The sequence below is a fragment of the Euprymna scolopes genome, chromosome 46 (assembly GCF_053919585.1).
Source record: "Euprymna scolopes isolate OS-2025 chromosome 46, ASM5391958v1, whole genome shotgun sequence".
NCBI lineage: Eukaryota > Metazoa > Mollusca > Cephalopoda > Sepiida > Sepiolidae > Euprymna > Euprymna scolopes.
Genome location: NC_136527.1, coordinates 63824879 through 63847018, shown reverse-complemented (window position 1 = coordinate 63847018; position 22140 = coordinate 63824879). Strand labels below are relative to the sequence as shown.

The following is a 22140-nucleotide window of genomic DNA, read 5'->3' as shown; positions in this document are numbered from 1 at the left end:
TTTGGCCTTGCACTCAAGAACCTTTATTCTTGCCAGAATGTTTTTTCTCTCAGCTACCTAAAGGTAGACGTGATAGCAAAAATCTATGAAGACATGTCTGTATAGCATCCAGCCTTTTATTTAATATTTCTTCTTTAGAATTCACTATGAATTGAAGGATACAACATGGTTTCTGTAAGGGTACAATTAAAAAATGCATGTCACAAAATCATTGGCAAAATAAGATCAATCCTACTACCAAATGTCACATCAAAAGGAATACATATATAAAAATTCCCGAGTGAATTGCAAACCGAGTGAAGACCTCCCTAATTTAGTCAAGAGGTTTTTTTAAAATTAAGAAACATTTCATGACCATGATAATTCTTAAATACAGAAACACAACATATGTGAACAAAGCTAACCAAAAATCTCAGAGTCTATTTCATATGAAGTTCAATACTAACCAAACAAGAGTAAAATTTGAAAGGACATCAACATCCACAGATGAAGATCTGCAACTCAAGCAACTGCTCTTGTGGAAATCTGACACGGACAATGGGACACATCCTCAGTGACTACAGTGATGGAGTAACTTGTACTTACCAAGAGTTGATTGAATGTAACCTCCATGTTCAATGGTAGATCCAGTATGGTTATGAAAAATCTAATGATGGGTTCACAAGTTTATGAATAAATGGCATGAAATTCGATTAACTTTCATTGATAAATTATTTAAACAAAATAATGTGCAAATGCGAAACAAAAGAATTTATGAAGCCTATTTTAACATTTTGATGGAAAAATAATTTCTTTATTAAAGTTCTACTTAATTATTTTTTCTCACATATATCTAGAATGCAAAAAATACATAAAAATGCAAGTATCATTTCCAACAAATATTTTTACTTGTTCATTTATTGTAGTTATGATGTAATTCAGTAGTTTTACATTTCAGTTAAATAATTTAATCTTTGCTTCAAATTATTTGCTTTTGAATTATATTATTTTACCTTAGATTTTTATTTATATTCATGTAAAAACGCATGAGATTTGATTTTTTGTGTGTTAAAAATATGTAAAGAAAATTAGAATTTAATACAATTTTACTTATGAGAAATTTAAACTTTTCATGTAAAATTAATTGACATATTTCAGAAAATCTCAACTGCATCTACAATAAACCTCAACAGTTTCTTGATATGTAAAGAAAATGGACAACTATAATGTTAAAGTATTTTGAAGAACAGGAAATTATCCGAATTTGCAAAAAATATTTAGTTTTATTACATTTATTACATAATTGGTTTATTTTATTTTTTACATTTTGGATTTGTTAATGTGAACATCAAAAACGATATCACTGTTTAATCAAATAATATTACTGTTCCTGATATTTTTTTGATAAAGAGGAAACTTTAAAAACTTGATTAAATAAAATAAAAAATAGTTTGCAGGTCTTCGAAATAAGTATGAACCAACATATGGCCATTGAAAATTTGGATTTCTATGCATTGGTTTTATTTAAAACTACAGTGCCTTTGATATTATATAAAAATTTTGATCAAATATATTTATATTTCAAATGACGTTAATTTTTAAATGATACAGTAAATATTTTTCAGAAATTTTACAATATTTTAAAAAAATCTTTCATATATTTTTTAGATAAAAAGATACCATATATTGCAATTGAAATTATAAAACAAGCAAGTATAATTACAATACAAAAATATAAAGCAAGTAGAACAATATGATTAAAAAAAAGAATATAACTATAAAGAGTGTGAATTTAATGGAGCAAGAAAAATATGTAAATGAATTTGCACAAAAAAACTGTTATTAAAACAAAAATCTTAAATTTGACATAAAGAAATTTATTATAAGAATTCAACAGAAATATCTTACATTACTCCAAATAAATTGAAGGTAAAACCAAAACAATTGATAATTTAGAAAATAAACATTGCAATGAAATTAAAATGAAAATAAAAACATTTTAAGTAAATATATTCTTATTATCATATTGAGAATAAGAATATTTTGATAATAAATAAAATAATTTAAAACGTTCACATGCTTTAGAAATGTCAAAGATAAAAAGAGAAAAAATAAAGAAATAAAAAGGGAAAATATTTCAAAATCATCAAACAGAAATAGCAATTTATTATGAGAAAATAATCTACTTGTACATTAAAAACAATATAAGCTTTTCGTTTGAAAGTAAAATACAAAACTGCTACAGATACACTGATTTAGTGCATCAATAATTAATGCAGATTAGCTTTGCATTCAAGAATGTATTTGGCAAGTACAAATTTACTCAGTCTTTTAGTATTAATTCCATTTTTTTACCAATTTCAGAAACTTACCGGTAGTTTAGTATCAAAAGCTTTGGAAACGTTGGCAATGTTGAGCTGCACATACGGTGAGATTTTTGTACTGTTCCACGCAATGTATTTACATTGCCATTACAATTGCTGAATCCACAGTATTTGAGGTGTGTCAAATTATTAACAAGGCAGTTTGTTTCGTCAATAAAATTGGTTGTAATGGTCGTTTGAGTAGTTCTAAAAAGAGTACTGTTACAGAAAAGCTAGCAAAAGGTGAAACTACCCTCGAAATATCGAAAATGATAGGAAGGTACCATCAAACTGTGAAGAACTTTGTCAAGGACACTACAAAGGTACGTAGGGGAGCTGATAAAGGTAAATTTAGAGTTGTTTCATGCTGTTCTCTACTCCAAATTAAATGTGAAGTTAAGAACACTAGGCAGACAAGTCGAGAAGTCTTTGACCAAGCCAGATTGAGGAATGTCTCAAAAAGTATGTGATGTCACCTTCTGGAAGAAGGGGCAAAGTCTATTAAGCCTGTGACAAAGCCTCCATTAAAGCAACATCACATACAAAACCAATTGAAATGGGCAGAGGACAATATGAAAACGAATTTTTCCAAAGTTTTGTCCACGGATAAAGTGCATGTCTTGATGGCCCATATGGCTGGAGCAAGGGATGGGCCCTAGATGGATGACATCGTCATCAGCGTTTAAGGCACCAACAAGGTGGTGGTGGGATAATGATTTGGGCTGGGATTATCGAAGGTACTTTAATTGGCTCATAGAGCATCCCAGAAAGCATGAAAATCACGTCAAATGCTTACATAGCTTTTCTGAAAGAGAACTTTGAACCATGGCTGAAGAAGCAAAGGTTGATGTTCAGAAGAACCATTTTTTATGCACGATAATGCTTCCTCGCATTCAGCAAACAAAAGCAAAGAGTATTTGCAACAACTAGGGTTCTCTGGGCTACGGAAGATGAAGTGGCCTGCGATTTCACCAGATTGGAACCCAATTTAGAACCTTTGGAGTATCATGAAGCAACGTATATATACAAGTGGACGCCAATTTAAAGGCAAGGATGAGTTGTGGGGTGCTCTCCAAGAGGTATAGTGGGGAATAACTGTTGACGAAAACATAAATTTGACTAATTCTGTGGACCAACGTCTTTTACAAGTTATTCATAAAAAAGGATCGCATATCCCCTACTAATTATGTCAACGTAGAAATGTAGTTAATGTGTTCTAATTATTTTTCCTAGTTCATTTAATGTTTTAAAATTATTTCAATAAACAAGTTATGGGTATATTGTGTTTTTTTTCTCAACCTTGTTAATAACTTGACACACTGAAATCAACAGATATTCCTATCTTTTGCCATAGTTTCACTAATACTGCTTTAAATACTTTTATCTTCTGACTGAAGTAGCTAAATACACTTTCTTAAAGTTTCATGGATTTATATTCATTTGTTACTTAAATATTTAAAAAAAAAATGTAAACTCGTTAATGATTTGATACGCAGTGTATAATGTAGTATGAGGTCTCAAGTTTTTCAAACGCATTAAACATTTATTAATTTTTTATAGCATTTTTACTTTTTTCAAACGCATAAAAAATTTATTAATTTTTTTATAGCATTTTTAATTTTTCAAATGCATTAAAATTCTTTTAATTTTTTATAGCATTTTTACTTTATTAAAATGCATTAAAATGTATTAATTTTTTTATAGCATTTTTACTTTTTTCAAATGCATTAAAAATTTATTAATTTTTTTATAGAATTTTTACTTTATTCAAATGCATTAAAAATGTATTAATTTTTTATAGTATTTTTACTTTTTTCAAATGCATTAAAATGTATTAATTTTTTATAGCATTTTTACTTTTTTCAAATGCATTAAAAATTTAATTAATTTTTTTATAGCATTTTTTATTTTTTCAAATGCATTAAAAATGTATTAATTTTTTTATAGCATTTTTACTTTTTTCAAATGCATTAAAAATTTACTAATTTTTTATAGCATTTTTACTTTTTTCAAATGCATTAAAGATTTATTAATTTTAAAATAGTCATTTACTTTTTTCAAAAGCATTAAAAATTTATTACTTGTTTATAGTATTTTTACTTTTTTCAAATGCATGAAAAATTTATTAATTTTTTTGTAGCATTTTACTTTTTTCAAATGCATTAAAAAATTATTATTTTTAATGCATTTTCACTTTTTTCAAATGCATAAAAATTAAATTAATTTTTTTTATAGCATTTTCACTTTTTTCAAATGCATTAAAAACTTATTAATGTTTTTATAGAATTTTTACTTTTTTCAAATGCATTAAAAATTTATTATTTTTTATAGCATTTTCACTTTTTTCAAATGCATAAAAATTTTATTAATTTTTTTTAAAGCATTTTTACTTTTTTCAAATGCATTTAAAATTTATTAATTTTTTTATAGCATTTTTACTTTTTTAAAATGCATTAAAAATTTATTAATTTTTTTATAGAATTTTTACTTTTTTCAAATGCATTAAAAATTTATTAATTTTTTTATAGCATTTTTACTTTTTTCAAATGCATTCAACATTTATTAATTTTTTTATAGCATTTTTACTTTATTAAAATGCATTAAAATGTACTTATTTTTTTATAGTATATTTACTTTTTTCAAATGCATTAAAAATTTACTAATTTTTTTATAGCATTTTTACTTTTTTCAAATGCATTAAAAATTATATTAATTTTTTTATAGCATTTTTACTTTTTTCAAATGCATTAAAAATTTATTAATTTTTTTATAGAATTTTTACTTTTTTCAAATGCATTAAAAATTTATTAATTTTTTATAGTATTTTTACTTTTTTCAAATGTATTAAAAATTTATTAATTTTTTATAGTATTTTTACTTTTTTCAAATGCATTAAAATTTATTAATTTCTTTATAGCATTTTTACTTTTTTCAAATGCATAAAAAATCTATTAATTTGTTTATAGTATTTTTACTTTTTTTCAAATGCATTAAAAACGTATTAATTTTTTATAGTATTTTTACTTTTTTTAAATGAATGAAAAATGTATTAATTTTCTTATAGCATTTTTACTTTTTTCAAATGCATTAAAATGTATTAATTTTTTTATAGCATTTTTACTTTTTTCAAATGCATAAAAATTTATCATTTTTGTATAGAATTTTTACTTTATTCAAATGCATTAAACATTTATTAATTGTTTATAGTATTCTTACTGTTTTCAAATGCATTAAAAATTTATTAATTTTTTTATAGCATTTTTTATTTTTTCAAATGCATTAAAAATGTATTAATTTTTTTATAGCATTTTTACTTTTTTCAAATGCATTAACAATTTACTAATTTTTTTATAGCATTTTTACTTTTTTCAAATGCATTAAAGATTTATTAATTTTTAAATAGTCTTTTACTTTTTTCAAAAGCATTAAAAATTTATTAATTGTTTATAGTATTTTTACTTTTTTCAAATGCATTAAAAATTTATGAATTTTTTAAATAGTATTTTTACTTTTTTCAAATGCATTAAAAATTTATTAATTTTTTTATAGTATTTTTACTTTTTTCAAATGCATTAAAAACGTATTAATTTTTCTTGTAGTATTTTTACTTTTTTCAAATGCGTTAAATTTTTTAAATTTGTTTATAGTATTTTACTTTTTTCAACTGCATTAAAAATTTATAAATTATAGCATTTTTATTTTTTTCAAATGCATTAAAAATTTATTAATGTTTTTATAGTATATTTACTTTTTTCAAATGCTTTAAAAAGTTATTAATTTTTTTATAGTATTTTTACTTTTTTCAAATGCATTAAAAAACTATTAATTTTTTAATAGTATTTTTACTTTTTTCAAAAGCATTAAAAATTTATTAATTTTTATAGTATTTTTACTTTTTTCAAATGCGTGAAAAATGTATTAATTTTTTTGTAGCATTTTACTTTTTTCAAATGCATTAAAACTTTATTATTTTTTCATAGCATTTTTACTTTATTCAAATGCATTATAAATACTTATTTTTTAATAGTATTTTTATTTTTTTCAAATGTATTAAAAAGTTATTAATTTTTTTATAGCATTTTTACTTTTTTCAAATGCATAAAAATTTTATTAATTTTTTATAGTATTTTTACTTTTTTCAAATGCATTAAAAATTTATTAATGTTTTTATAGTATATTTACTTTTTTCAAATGCATAAAATTAATTAATTTGTTTATAGTATTTTTACTTTTTTCAAATGCATTAAAAATTTATTAATTTTTTATAGTATTTTTACTTTTTTCAAATGCATTAAAATTTATTAATTTCTTTATAGCATTTTTACTTTTTTCAAATGCATAAAAAATCTATTAATTTGTTTATAGTATTTTTACTTTTTTTCAAATGCATTAAAAACGTATTAATTTTTTATAGTATTTTTACTTTTTTTAAATAAATGAAAAATGTATTAATTTTCTTATAGCATTTTTACTTTTTTCAAATGCATTAAAATGTATTAATTTTCTTATAGCATTTTTACTTTTTTCAAATGCATAAAAATTTATCATTTTTGTATAGAATTTTTACTTTATTCAAATGCATTAAACATTTATTAATTGTTTATAGTATTTTTACTGTTTTCAAATGCATTAAAAATTTATTAATTTTTTTATAGCATTTTTTATTTTTTCAAATGCATTAAAAATGTATTAATTTTTTTATAGCATTTTTACTTTTTTCAAATGCATTAACAATTTACTAATTTTTTTATAGCATTTTTACTTTTTTCAAATGCATTAAAGATTTATTAATTTTTAAATAGTCTTTTACTTTTTTCAAAAGCATTAAAAATTTATTAATTGTTTATAGTATTTTTACTTTTTTCAAATGCATTAAAAATTTATGAATTTTTTAAATAGTATTTTTACTTTTTTCAAATGCATTAAAATGTATTAATTTTTTTATAGTATTTTTACTTTTTTCAAATGCATTAAAAACGTATTAATTTTTCTTGTAGTATTTTTACTTTTTTCAAATGCGTTAAATTTTTTAAATTTGTTTATAGTATTTTTACTTTTTTCAACTGCATTAAAAATTTATAAATTATAGCATTTTTATTTTTTTCAAATGCATTAAAAATTTATTAATTTTTTTATAGTATATTTACTTTTTTCATATGCTTTAAAAATTTATTAATTTTTTATAGTATTTTTACTTTTTTCAAATGCGTGAAAAATGTATTAATTTTTTTGTAGCATTTTACTTTTTTCAAATGCATTAAAACTTTATTATTTTTTCATAGCATTTTTACTTTATTCAAATGCATTATAAATACTTATTTTTTATAGTGTTTTTATTTTTTTCAAATGTATTAAAAAGTTAGTAATTCTTTTATAGCATTTTTACTTTTTTCAAATGCATAAAAATTTTAATTATTTTTTATAGTATTTTTACTTTTTTCAAATGCATTAAAAATTTATCAATTTTTTTATAGTATTTTCACTTTTTTCAAATGCATAAAATTAATTAATTTGTTTATAGTATTTTTACTTTTTTCAAATGCATTAAAAACGTATTAATTTTTCTTGTAGTATTTTTACTTTTTTCAAATGCGTTAAATTTTGTTATTTTTTTATAGTATTTTTACTTTTTTCAAATGCATTAAAAATTTATAAATTATAGCATTTTTACTTTTTTAAATGCATTAAAAATTTATTAATTTTTTTTATAGTATTTTTACTTTTTTCAAATGTATTAAACATTAATTAACTTGTTTATAGTATTTTTACCTTTTTCAAATGCATTAAAAATTTAAATATATTTATAGCATTTTTACTTTTTTCAAATACATTAAAAATTGTATTAATTTTTTTATAGTATTTTTTCTTTTTTCAAATGCATTAAAAATTTATTCATTGTTTTATATTATTTTTACTTTTTTCAAATGCATTAAAAATTTATTAATTTTTTTATAGAATTTTTACTTTTTTCAAATGCATTAAAAATTTTATAATTTGTTTATAGTATTTTTACTTTTTTCAAATGCATTAAAAATTAATTAATTGTGTATAGTATTTTTACTTTTTTCAAATGCATTAAAACAATATTAATTTTTTTAATAGCATTTTTACTTTTTTCAAATGCATTAAAAATTTAATTAATTTTTTGATAGCATTTCTTATTTTTTCAAATGCATTAAAAATGTATTAATTTTTTTATAGCATTTTTAGTTTTTACAAATGCATTAAAAATTTACTCATTTTTTTTATAGCATTTTTACTTTTTTCAAATGCATTAAAGATTTATTAATTTTTAAATAGTCTTTTACTTTTTTCAAAAGCATTCAAAATTTATTAATTGTTTTATAGTATTTTTACTTTTTTCAAATGCATTAAAAATTTATTATTTTTTATAGCATTTTCACTTTTTTCAAATGCATAAAAATTTAATTAATTTTTTATAGCATTTTTACTTTTTTCAAATGCATTAAAAATTTATTAATTTTTTTAAAAGTATTTTTATTTTTTTCAAATGCATTAAAAATTTATTAATTTTTTTTGTAGTATTTTTACTTTTTTCAAATGCATTACAAATTTATGAATTTTTTTAATAGTATTTTTACTTTTTTCAAATGCATTAAAAATTCATTAATTTTTTTATAGTATTTTTACTTTTTTCAAATGCATTTAAAACGTATTAATTTTTCTTGTAGTATTTTTACTTTTTTGAAATACGTTAAATTTTTTAAATTTTTTTATAGTATTTTACTTTTTTCAAACGCATTAAAAATTTATAAATTATAGAAATTTTTACTTTTTTCAAATGCATTAAAAATTTATTAATTTCTTTATAGTATTTTTACTTTTTTCAAATGCTTTAAAAATTTATTAATTTTTTTTTTAGTATTTTTAATTTTTTCAAATGCAGTAAAATGTATTAATTTTTTTAATAGTGTTTTTACTTTTTTCACATGCATTAAAGATTTATTAATTTTTTATAGCATTTTCCTTTTTTTCAAATGCATTAAAAATTTATTAATTGTGTATAGTATTTTTACTTTTTTTAAATACATAAAAAATTTATAAATTTTTTTATAGCATTTTTACTTTATTCAAATGCATTAAAAATGTATTAATTTTTTTATAGCAATGTTACTTTTTTCAAATGCATAAAAATTTTATCAATTTTTTATAACATTTTTACTTTTTTTAACTGCATTAAAAATTTACAAATTATAGCATTTTTACTTTTTTCAAATGCATTAAAAATTTATAAATATTTTTATAGTATTTTTACTTTTTTCAAATGTTTTAAAAATTTCCTAATTTTTTTTATAGTATTTTTACTTTTTTCAAATGCATTAAAAAACTATTAATTTTGTAATAGTATTTTTACTTTTTTCAAAAGCATTAAAAATTTATTAATTTGTATAGTATTTTTACTTTTTTCAAATGCGTGAAAAATGTATTAATTTTTTTGTAGCATTTTTACTTTTTTCAAATGCATTAAAAATTTATTTATTGTTTTATATTATTTTTACTTTTTTCAAATTCATTAAAAATTTATTAATTTTTTTATAGAATTTTTACTTTTTTCAAATGCATTAAAAATTTTTTAATTTGTTTATAGTATTTTTACTTTTTTCAAATGCATTAAAAATTAATTAATTGTGTATAGTATTTTTACTTTTTTCAAATGCATTAAAACAATATTAATTTTTTTAATAGCATTTTTACTTTTTTCAAATGCATTAAAAATTTAATTAATTTTTTGATAGCATTTCTTATTTTTTCAAATGCATTAAAAATGTATTAATTTTTTTATAGCATTTTTAGTTTTTACAAATGCATTAAAAATTTACTAATTTTTTTTATAGCATTTTTACTTTTTTCAAATGCATTAAAGATTTATTAATTTTTAAATAGTCTTTTACTTTTTTCAAAAGCATTCAAAATTTATTAATTGTTTTATAGTATTTTTACTTTTTTCAAATGAATTAAAAATTTATTATTTTTTATAGCATTTTCACTTTTTTCAAATGCATAAAATTTAATTAATTTTTTATAGCATTTTTACTTTTTTCAAATGCATTAAAAATTTATTAATTTTTTTTAAAGTATTTTTATTTTTTTCAAATGCATTAAAAATTTATTAATTTTTTTTGTAGTATTTTTACTTTTTTCAAATGCATTAAAACTTTATTATTTTTTCATAGCATTTTTACATTATTCAAATTCATTAAAAATACTTATTTTTTAATAGTATTTTTACTTTTTTCAAATGTATTAAAAAGTTATTAATGTTTTTATAGCAGTTTTACTTTTTTCAAATGCATAAAAATTTTATTAATTTTTTGTAGCATATTTACTTTTTTCAAATGCATTAAAAATGTATTAATTTTTTTATAGTATCTTTCCTTTTTCCAAATGCTTTAAAAATTTATTAATTTTTTTTTAGTATTTGTACTTTTTTCAAATGCATAAAAATGTATTAATTTTTTTATAGTATTTTTACATGGTTCAAATGCATAAAAAATTATTATTTTTTTAATAGTATTTTTACTTTTTTAAAAAGCATTGAAAATGTATTAATTTTTTATAGTATTTTTACTTTTTTCAAATGAATTAAAAATTTATTAATTTTTTTATATTATTTTTACTTTTTGCAAATGCATTAAAAATTAATTAATTTGTTTATAGTATTTTTAATTTTTTCAAATGCATTAAAAATTTATTAATTTTTTATAGTATTTTTACTTGTTTCAAATGCATTAAAAACGTATTAATTTTTCTTGCAGTATTTTTACTTTTTTCAAATGCGTTAAATTTTTTTATTTTTTTATAGTATTTTTACTTTTTTAAATGCATTAAAAATTGTATTAATTTTTTTTATAATATTTTTACTTTTTTTAAATGCTTAAAAATTTATTAATTTGTTTTGTAGTATTTTTACTTTTTTCAAATGCATTAAAAATTTATTACTTTTTTGTAGCATATTACTTTTTTAAAATGCATTAAAAATTTATTATTTTTTATAGCATTTTTACTTTTTTAAAATGCATAAAAATTTAATTAATTTTTTTATAGTCTTTTTACTTTTTTCAAATGCATTAAAAATGTATAAATTTTTTATAGAATTTTTAATTTTTTCAAATGCATTAAAAATTTATTATTTTTTATAGCATTTTCACTTTTTTCAAATGCATTATAAATTTATTAATTTTTTTAAAGAATTTTCACTTTTTTCAAATGCATTAAAAATTTATTGATTTTTTTATAGTATTTGTACTTTTTTCGAATTCATTAAAATGTATTAATTTTTTTATAGTATTTTTACTTTTTTCAAATGCATTAAAGATTTATTAATTTTTAAATAGTCTTTTACTTTTTTCAAAAGCATTAAAAATTAATTAATTGTTTATAGTATTTTTACTTTTTTCAAATGCATTAAAAATTTATTATGTTTTCATAGCATTTTTACTTTATTCAAATGCATTAACAATACTAATTTTTTTAAAGTATTTTTACTTTATCAAATGTATTAAAAATTTATTAATTTTTTTATAGTATTTTTACTTTTTTCAAATGCATTAAAAATTATTGATTTGTTTATAGTATTTTTACTTTTTTCAAATGCATGAAAAATTTATGAATTTTTTTAATTGTAATTTTACTTTTTTCAAATGCATTAAAAATTTATTAATTTTTTTATAGTATTTTTACTTTTTTCAAATGCCTTAAAAACGTATTAATTTTTCTTGTAGTATTTTTACTTTTTTCAAATGCGTAAAATTTTTTAAATTTTTTTATAGTATTTTACTGTTTTCAAATGCATTAAAAATTTATAAATTATAGCATTTTTACTTTTTTCAAATGCATTAAAAATTTATTATTTTTTTTATAGTATTTTTACTTGTTTCAAATGCTTTAAAAATTTATTAATTTTTTTATAGTATTTTTACTTTTTTCAAATGCAGTAAAATGTATTAATGTTTTTAATAGTATTTTTAATTTTTTCAAATGCATTAAAAATTTATTATTTTTTATAGCATTTTCACTTTTTTCAAATGCATTAAAAATTTATTAATTTTTTTATAGAATTTTTACTTTTTTCAAATGCATTAAAAATTTATTAATTTTTTATAGTATTTGTACTTTTTTCGAATGCATTAAAATATATTAATTGTTTTATAGTATTTTTACTTTGTTCAAATGCATTAAAGATTTATTAATTTTTAAATAGTCTTTTATTTTTTCAAAAGCATTAAAAATTAATTAATTGTTTATAGTATTTTTACTTTTTTCAAATGCATAAAAAATTTATTATTTTTTCATAGCATTTTTACTTTATTCAAATGCATTAACAATACTAATTTTTTAAAAGTATTTTTACTTTATCAAATGTATTAAAAATTTATTAATTTTTTATAGTATTTTTACTTTTTTCAAATGCATTTAAAATTAATTAATTTGTTTATAGTATTTTTACTTTTTTCAAATGCATTACAAATTTATGAATTTTTTTAATTGTATTTTTACTTTTTTCACATGCATTAAAAATTTATTAATTGTTTTTATAGTATTTTTACTTTTTTCAAATGCATTAAAAACGTATTAATTTTTCTTGTAGTATTTTTACTTTTTTCAAATGCGTAAAATTTTTTAAATTTTTAATAATATTTTACTTTTTTCAAATGCATTAAAAATTCATAAATTATAGCATTTTTACTTTTTTCAAATGCATTAAAAATTTATTAATTGTTTTTATAGTATTTTTACTTGTTTCAAATGCTTTAAAAATTTATTAATTTTTTTATAGTATTTTTAATTTTTTCAAATGCAGTAAAATGTATTAATGTTTTTAATAGTATTTTTACTTTTTTCAAATGCATTAAAAATGTATAAATTTTTTAATAGTATTTTTACTTTATTAAAAAGCATTAAAATTTTTTTAATTTTTTATAGTATTTTTACTTTTTTCAAATGCATTAAAAATTTATTAATTTTTTCATAGCATTTTTACTTTTTTCAAATGCATTAAAACTTTATTAATTTTTTTATAGCATTTTTACTTTATTCAAATGCATAAATATGTGTTAATTTTTTATAGTATGTTTACTTTTTTCAAATGCATTAAAAATTTATTAATTGTTTTATAGTATATTTACTTTGTTCAAATGCATTAAAAATGTACTAATTGTTTTATAGTATTTTTCCTTTTTTCAAATGCATTAAAAATTAATTAATTTGTTTATAGTATTTTTACTTCTTTCAAATGCATTTAAAATTTATTAATTTTTTATAGTTTTTTCACTTTTTTCAAATGCATTAAAAACGTATTAATTTTTCTTGTAGTATTTTTACTTTTTTCAAATGCATTAAATTTTTTAAATTTTTTTATAATATTTTTACTTTTTTCAAATGCATTAAAAATTTATTAATTTTTTGTAGCATTTTTACTTTTTTCAAATGCATTAAAAATTTATTAATTTTTTATAGCATTTTTACTTTTTTCAAATGCATTAAAAATTAATTAATTGTGTATAGTATTTTTACTTTTTTTAAATACATAAAAAATTTATACATTTTTTTATAGCATTTTTACTTTATTCAAATGCATTAAAAATGTATTAATTTTTTTATAGCAATGTTACTTTTTTCAAATGAATAAAAATTTTATCAATTTTTTATAACATTTTTACTGTTTTCAACTGCATTAAAAATTTACAAATTATAGCATTTTTACTTTTTTCAATTGCATTAAAAATTTATTAATTTTTTAATAGTATTTTTACTTTTTTCAAAAGCATTAAAAATTTATTAATTTGTATAGTATTTTTACTTTTTTCAAATGCGTGAAAAATGTATTAATTTTTTTGTAGAATTTTTTCTTTTTTCAAATGCATTAAAACTTTATTATTTTTTCATAGCATTTTTACTTTATTCAAATTCATTAAAAATACTTATTTTGTAATAGTATTTTTACTTTTTTCACATTTATTAAAAAGTTATTAATTTTTTTATAGCAGTTTTACTTTTTTCAAATGCATAAAACTTTTATTAATTTTTATAGTATATTTACTTTTTTCAAATGCATTAAATATTTCTTAATTTTTTTATAGTATTTTTCCTTTTTCCAAATGCTTAAAAAATTTATTAATTTTTTTATAGTATTTGTACTTTTTTCAAATGCATTCAAATGTATTAATTTTTTTATAGTATATTTACTTGTTTCAAATGCATAAAAAATTATTATTTTTTTAATAGTATTTTTACTTTTTTCAAATGCATTAAAAATGTATAAATTTTTTATAGTATTTTTACTTTTTGCAAATGCATTAAAAATTTATTAATTTTTTTTTATAGTATTTGTACTTTTTTCAAATGCATTAAAAATTTATTAATTTTTTATAGTATTTTTACTTGTTTCAAATGCATAAAAAATTATTATTTTTTTAATAGTATTTTTACTTTTTTAAAAAGCATTAAAAATGTATTAATTTTTTAAAGTATTTTTACTTTTTTCAAATGCATGAAAAATTTATTAATTTTTTTATAGTATTTTTACTTTTTGCAAATGCATTAAAAATTAATTAATTTGTTTATAGTATTTTTACTTTTCAAATGCATTAAAAATTTATTAATTTTTTTTATAGTATTTTTACTTTTTTCAAAGGCATTAAAAATTTATTAATTTTTTTATAGTATTTTTACTTTTTTCAAATGCATTAAAAACGTATTAATTTTTCTTGTAGTATTTTTACTTTTTTAAAATGCGTTAAATTTTTTTATATTTTTTATAGTATTTTTACTTTTTTTAAATGCATTAAAAATTTATAAATTATAGCATTTTTTAATTTTTAAATGCATTAAAAGTTTATTAATTTTTTTATAGTATTTTTATTTTTTCAAATGCTTAAAAGATTTATTAATTTGTTTTGTAGTATTTTTACTTTTTTCAAATGCATTAAAATGTATAAATTTTTTTATAGTATTTTTACTTTTTTCAAATGCATTAAAAATTTATTACTTTTTTAATAGTATTTTTACTTTTTAAAAAGCATTAAAAATTTATTTAATTTTTTTATACTATTTTTACTTTTTTCAAATGCATTAAAAATTTACTAATTTTTTTATAGTATTTTTACTTTTTTCGAATGCATTAAAAATTTTATTAATTTTTTAGAGTATTTGTACTTTTTTCAAATGCATTAAAAATTTATTAATTTTTATAGCATTTTTACTTTTTTTAAATGCATTAAAAATTGAATTATTTTTTATAGTATTTTTACTTTTTTCAAATGCATTAAAAATTTTTTAATTTTTTATAGTATTTTTTCTTTTTTCAAATGCATTAAAAATTAATTAATTTTCGTATAGTATTTTTACTTTTTTCAAATGCATTAAAAATTTATTAATTTTTTTATAGAATTTTTACTTTTTTCAAATGCATTAAAAATTTAATAATTTTTTTATAGTATTGTTTACTTTTTTTAATGCATTAAAAATTTATTTTTTAATAGCATTTTTACTTTTTTCATAATGCATAAAAAATTTAATAATTGATTGTGGCATTTTTACTTTTTTCAAATGCATTAAAAATTTAAATTTATTTATAGCATTTTTACTTTTTTCAAATACATTAAAAATTGTATTAATTTTTTATAGTATTTTTTCTTTTTTCAAATGCATTAAAAATTTATTTATTGTTTTATATTATTTTTACTTTTTTCAAATGCATTAAAAATTTGTTAATTTTTTTATAGAATTTTTACTTGTTTCAAATGCATTAAAAATTTTATAATGTTTTTATAGTATTTTTACTTTTTTCAAATGCATTAAAAATTAATTAATTGTGTATAGTATTTTTACTTTTCTCAAATGCATTAAAAATTTATTAATTTTTTATAGCATTTTTTATTTTTTCAAATGCATTAAAAATGTATTAGTTTTTTTATAGCATTTTTACTTTTTTCAAATGCATTAAAAATTTATTAATTTTTTTATAGGATTTTTACTTTTTTCCTAAAATGAACCTTAAGTAAGGCCAAATGCAATTGAGATTTTGGGATAATTTTTATAAAGGAATTCGGAGTAGAAAGTTAAGCAGTGAGATGTTTTTTCCTATGCAATTAAAATTTTACATGTTGATATAGTGAGCAAAATAATGAAGGCCTTCTAAAATCTCATGATATCTATGGATAAAAGGTGAGAGTAGTTTGTCGGCTTACATTTTCTTGAAATGCGTGTAAAACGTGCACATTGCATTTATGTGACAAAAACTTAAGCTTGATTTTACATGTTGATATAATGAGGGACATGTAAAATTTCTTGAGTGAAAAGGCAATCATTGCAATAAAATAATTATCGAAAACTGGCAAAAGAACTTTTGTAGAGAAAAGAACATTGTGAATATTAAATATAGTTGTCTCAAGCAAAGATTTTCAGTGTTTATTCCATAGGAAAAATATCAGTAAGTCACGATTGTTTATTCTTCATATAAAATCATTAAATCTGCAATATTTATTCCATGTAAAGAAATTGGAAAGCCTACAAAGAATGTTGGTATATAAATAAACAGAGTTCAATCCCTTCAAATATATTCACTCGCAGACACCAGCTTTAATGTAAACATGTACCAATAAACAATCTGCAGTTAATTACACTTAAGCAACAATTAGTTATGAATTAATCTTTGCTAAGCTCTACGAATTTCTGTTGTGAATACTGGTGATTGTCAGAATTTTTCAGATGAATGACTCAATACAGTAAATATTCTTCAGAAATTATTGAAAATTCTAAACAGAATTACATGGATAAACAATGTTTTACTAACCAAACATGTAAGATTGAAAATTATTTTTTCTAAACAAAAAATATGTAAGATTTAACAATATTTTTAGATTTCATTGAAAATTATTTTTCTAAACAAAAAACATGTAAGATTTTACAATATTTATAGATTTCATTGAAAATTATTTTTTCTAAACAAAAAATATGTAAGATTTTACAATATATTTTTAGATTTCATTGAAAATTTTTTTTTCTAAACAAAAAACATGTAAGATTTTACAATATTTTTGATTTCATTGAAAATTATTTTTTCTAAACAAAAAACGTGTAAGATTTTACAATATATTTTTAGATTTCATTGAAAATTATTTTTTCTAAACAAAAACATGTAAGATTTTACAATATATTTTTAGATTTCATTGAAAAATTTTTTTCTAAACAAAAAACATGTAAGATTTTACAATATTTTTGATTTCATTGAAAATTATTTTTTCTAAACAAAAAACATGTAAGATTTTACAATATTTTTGATTTCATTCAAAATTATTTTTTCTAAACAAAAAATATGTAAGATTTTACAATATATTTTTAGATTTCATTGAAAATTTTTTTTTCTAAACAAAAAACATGTAAGATTTTACAATATTTTTGATTTCATTGAAAATTATTTTTTCTAAACAAAAAACGTGTAAGATTTTACAATATATTTTTAGATTTCATTGAAAATTATTTTTTCTAAACAAAAACATGTAAGATTTTACAATATATTTTTAGATTTCATTGAAAAATTTTTTTCTAAACAAAAAACATGTAAGATTTTACAATATTTTTGATTTCATTGAAAATTATTTTTTCTAAACAAAAAACATGTAAGATTTTACAATATTTTTGATTTCATTCAAAATTATTTTTTCTAAACAAAAAATATGTAAGATTTTACAATATATTTTTAGATTTCATTGAAAAATTTTTTTTCTAAACAAAAAACATGTAAGATTTTACAATATTTTTGATTTCATTGAAAATTATTTTTTCTAAACAAAAAACATGTAAGATTTAACAATATTTATAGATTTCATTGAAAATTATTTTTTCTAAACAAAAAACATGTAAGATTTTACAATATATTTTTAGATTTCATTGAAAATTATTTTTTCTAAACAAAAACATGTAAGATTTTACAATATATTTTTAGATTTCATTGAAAATTTTTTTTTCTAAACAAAAAACATGTAAGATTTCACAATATTTTTGATTTCATTGAAAATTATTTTTTCTAAACAAAAACATGTAAGATTTTACAATATATTTTTAGATTTCATTGAAAAATTTTTTTCTAAACAAAAAACATGTAAGATTTTACAATATTTTTGATTTCATTGAAAATTATTTTTTCTAAACAAAAAACATGTAAGATTTAACAATATTTTTAGATCTCATTGAAAATTATTTTTTCTAAACAAAAAACATGTAAGATTTTACAATATTTTTAGATTTCATTGAAAATTATTTTTTCTAAACAAAAAACATGTAAGATTTTACAATATTTTTAGATTTCATTGAAAATTATTTTTTCTAAACAAAAAACATGTAAGATTTTACAATATTTTTGATTTCATTGAAAATTATTTTTTCTAAACAAAAAACATGTAAGATTTTACAAGATATTTTTAGATTTCATTGAAAATTATTTTTTCTAAACAAAAACATGTAAGATTTTACAATATATTTTTAGATTTCATTGAAAATTTTTTTTTCTAAACAAAAAACATGTAAGATTTCACAATATTTTTGATTTCATTGAAAATTATTTTTTCTAAACAAAAAACATGTAAGATTTTACAATATTTATAGATTTCATTGAAAATTATTTTTTCTAAACAAAAAATATGTAAGATTTAACAATATTTTTAGATTTCATTCAAAATTATTTTTCTAAACAAAAAATATGTAAGATTTGACAATATTTTTAGATTTCATTGAAAATTATTTTTTCTAAACAAAAAACATGTAAGATTTTACAATATTTTTAGATTTCATTCAAAATTATTTTTTCTAAACAAAAAACATGTAAGATTTTACAATATATTTTTAGATTTCATTGAAAATTATTTTTTCTAAACAAAAACATGTAAGATTTTACAATATATTTTTAGATTTCATTGAAAATTTTTTTTTCTAAACAAAAAACATGTAAGATTTCACAATATTTTTGATTTCATTGAAAATTATTTTTTCTAAACAAAAAACATGTAAGATTTAACAATATTTATAGATTTCATTGAAAATTATTTTTTCTAAAGAAAAAACATGTAAGATTTAACAATATTTTTAGATTTCATTGAAAATTATTTTTTCTAAACAAAAAATATGTAAGATTTAACAATATTTTTAGATTTCATTCAAAATTATTTTTCTAAACAAAAAATATGTAAGATTTGACAATATTTTTAGATTTCATTGAAAATTATTTTTTCTAAACAAAAAACATGTAAGATTTTACAATATTTTTAGATTTCATTGAAAATTATTTTTTCTAAACAAAAAATATGTAAGATTTTACAATATTTTTAGATTTCATTCAAAATTATATTTTCTTAACAAAAAATATGTAAGATTTTACAATATTTTTAGATTTCATTGAAAATTATTTTTTCTAAACAAAAAACATGTAAGATTTTACAATATTTTTAGATTTCATTGAAAATTATTTTTTCTAAACAAAAAACATGTAAGATTTTACAATATTTTTGATTTCATTGAAAATTATTTTTTCTAAACAAAAAACATGTAAGATTTAACAATATTTTTAGATTTCATTGAAAATTATTTTTTCTAAACAAAAAATATGTAAGATTTAACAATATTTTTAGATTTCATTGAAAATTATTTTTTCTAAACAAAAAACATGTAAGATTTTACAATATTTTTAGATTTCATTGAAAATTATTTTTTCTAAACAAAAAACATGTAAGATTTTACAATATTTTTAGATTTCATTGAAAATTATTTTTTCTAAACAAAAAATATGTAAGATTTAACAATATTTTTAGATTTCATTCAAAATTATTTTTTCTAAACAAAAAATATGTAAGATTTTACAATATATTTTTAGATTTCATTGAAAAATTTTTTTCTAAACAAAAAACATGTAAGATTCTACAATATTTTTTATTTCATTGAAAATTATTTTTTCTAAACAAAAAATATGTAAGATTTAACAATATTTTTAGATCTCATTGAAAATTATTTTTTCTAAACAAAAAACATGTAAGATTTTACAATATTTTTAGATTTCATTCAAAATTATTTTTTCTAAACAAAAAATATGTAAGATTTTACAATATATTTTTAGATTTCATTGAAAAATTTTTTTTCTAAACAAAAAACATGTAAGATTTTACAATATTTTTGATTTCATTGAAAATTATTTTTTCTAAACAAAAAACATGTAAGATTTAACAATATTTATAGATTTCATTGAAAATTATTTTTTCTAAACAAAAAACATGTAAGATTTAACAATATTTTTAGATTTCATTGAAAATTATTTTTTCTAAACAAAAAACATGTAAGATTTAACAATATTTTTAGATTTCATTGAAAATTATTTTTTCTAAACAAAAAACATGTAAGATTTTACAATATTTTTAGATTTCATTGAAAATTATTTTTTCTAAACAAAAAACATGTAAGATTTTACAATATATTTTTAGATTTCATTGAAAATTATTTTTTCTAAACAAAAACATGTAAGATTTTACAATATATTTTTAGATTTCATTGAAAATTTTTTTTTCTAAACAAAAAACATGTAAGATTTCACAATATTTTTGATTTCATTGAAAATTATTTTTTCTAAACAAAAAACATGTAAGATTTAACAATATTTATAGATTTCATTGAAAATTATTTTTTCTAAACAAAAAATATGTAAGATTTAACAATATTTTTAGATTTCATTCAAAATTATTTTTCTAAACAAAAAATATGTAAGATTTGACAATATTTTTAGATTTCATTGAAAATTATTTTTTCTAAACAAAAAACATGTAAGATTTTACAATATTTTTAGATTTTATTGAAAATTATTTTTTCTAAACAAAAAACATGTAAGATTTTACAATATTTTTGATTTGATTGAAAATTATTTTTTCTAAACAAAAAACATGTAAGATTTTACAATATTTTTGATTTCATTGAAAATTATTTTTTCTAAACAAAAAACATGTAAGATTTAACAATATTTTTAGATTTCATTGAAAATTATTTTTTCTAAACAAAAAATATGTAAGATTTAACAATATTTTTAGATTTCATTGAAAATTACTTTTTCTAAAAAAAAAACATGTAAGATTTTACAATATTTTTAGATTTCATTGAAAATTATTTTTTCTAAACAAAAAATATGTAAGATTTAACAATATTTTTAGATTTCATTCAAAATTATTTTTCTAAACAAAAAATATGTAAGATTTGACAATATTTTTAGATTTCATTGAAAATTATTTTTTCTAACAAAAAACATGTAAGATTTTACAATATTTTTAGATTTCATTGAAAATTATTTTTTCTAAACAAAAATATGTAAGATTTAACAATATTTTTAGATTTCATTCAAAATTATTTTTCTAAACAAAAAATATGTAAGATTTGACAATATTTTTAGATTTCATTGAAAATTATTTTTTCTAAACAAAAAACATGTAAGATTTAACAATATTTGTAGATTTCATTGAAAATTATTTTTTCTAAACAAAAAATATGTAAGATTTAACAATATTTTTAGATTTCATTGAAAATTATTTTTTCTAAACAAAAAATATGTAAGATTTAACAATATTTTTAGATTTCATTCAAAATTATTTTTCTAAACAAAAAATATGTAAGATTTGACAATATTTTTAGATTTCATTCAAAATTATTTTTTCTAAACAAAAAATATGTAAGATTTTACAATATATTTTTAGATTTCATTGAAAAATTTTTTTCTAAACAAAAAACATGTAAGATTTTACAATATTTT

General features: G+C 17.1%; 1 long non-coding RNA gene across 4 annotated transcripts in view; it reads left to right on the top strand.

Moving 5' to 3' along the window:
• The window catches only part of LOC145270667 (uncharacterized), a 62778-nt gene that overhangs the window by 15479 nt on the left and 25159 nt on the right, over nt 1-22140 (top strand). The window contains exon 2 of one of the 4 annotated variants that reach the window (XR_013865500.1): nt 1138-1231. The exons of the other annotated variants lie outside the window; for them this stretch is intronic. This is a non-coding gene — a long non-coding RNA (uncharacterized LOC145270667). Of the gene's footprint in view, nt 1-1137; nt 1232-22140 lie in introns of those variants that run through there. 4 annotated transcript variants of the gene reach the window in all.